The sequence below is a fragment of the Hipposideros armiger genome, unplaced genomic scaffold, assembly GCF_001890085.2.
Source record: "Hipposideros armiger isolate ML-2016 unplaced genomic scaffold, ASM189008v1 scaffold_578, whole genome shotgun sequence".
Lineage (NCBI taxonomy): Eukaryota > Metazoa > Chordata > Mammalia > Chiroptera > Hipposideridae > Hipposideros > Hipposideros armiger.
This window is the reverse complement of record NW_017731928.1, coordinates 341,041-342,516: the sequence shown is the minus strand read 5'-3', so window position 1 is coordinate 342,516 and position 1,476 is coordinate 341,041.

The following is a 1,476-nucleotide window of genomic DNA, read 5'->3' as shown; positions in this document are numbered from 1 at the left end:
ATACAGTAAAATCTACCCTTTTTAGTGCACAATTCTGCCAGTTTTGACAAATTCATACAGACCTTTAACTACTACCACCACAATCAAGATATAGAATAGTCCCATCACCCCCCCCACCACCACCACCAAAAAAAAGAGACTTTTAAAAGTTTGTACAATGCATGGATTCTATTTAATATCCACTAAGTGTTGGTAGAGGAGGAGAAGAAGGAGAATGAAATATGCCCCTGTCCAACTGTATGGTGCCTGGAATGCAGTACATGCTCACTAAGTAGTGGTTGAATCACTGAACGCAAGCTTTGAAGCCCCAGTGCTTACTTGCCCATTCTTTTCCCACCATCACTAGCTGGTGCTCTTCCTAAATTAACTGACCTCTTTGGTCAATTAATTCTGTCTCTTTATCAATAAATATTGATGTAACAAAAATGAATTCTGTCTTCTTATCAATAAAAAAGATATAACAAAAGATATCTCACAGCATTATTGAGAAAGATGGGTTGGGACATGTATAATTGTCAAATGTGTTTAACAGGCACAAAGGAGGGGCTCATTAAAGAGTATCTGTCCAAAAAAAAAAAATGTTGCAAATCTGAGAGGTACTGGCCATAGTCCACTTGTCACTGATGTTTCAGCTCAAATATCACCTCCTGTGAGAGAACTTTCCTGACCCACAATTGTAATCTCTCACACACACTCTCTCATATCACATGTAGATACATAGAAATGATCTTGTTTATTTACTTATTCGCCCTCACCTAAACTTGTCTTGTACAACTCAGTTGCTCTAGAGCAGCGGCTCTCAACCTGTGGGTCGCGACCCCTTTGGGGGTCGAACGACCCTTTCACAGGGGTCGCCTAAGACCATCAGAAAACAAAAAGATATTTACATTACAATTCATAACAATAGCAAAATTACAGTTATAGAGTAGCAACGAAAATAATTTTATGATTGGGGGTCACCACAACATGAGGAACTGTAAATAAGGTGTCGTGGCATTAGGAAGGTTGAGAACCGCTGCTCTAGAGCCTACAATGGTATCAGCACATAGTAGGTACTCCGTATTTGTCAGAGGAAGACATTCTTGTCATTGTAGAAAAGATCTTTCTCCCAGCTTAGCATTTTTCCAGATGAGGCATTGAACTTGAGTGAAGAAAAGCTGCCTGCCTGGGGTAACAGCAAATTAGTGGCAAGGACAGTCTCATTCGTTATATCCCAAATTCCAAAGAATAGAGCTATACAGCTCTGACACCTCCTATGTTCAGTGTTAGCTGACAATCTTCAGTGTGCGGAAGGTTAGACTTGGTGTGAGTTCCAGGGTAGAACTAGGGTAAGGCCAGCGAGGTCTTCACTTCCGGAGCAAAATTTACAGAGGCACCAACAAAACTCAGTAATCAAGATAAACAGTATTTTTATGCAGTATTTTAAAGAATCAAAATTAATGCAAAACGGTCCAAGATGAAGAGAATATCAACATT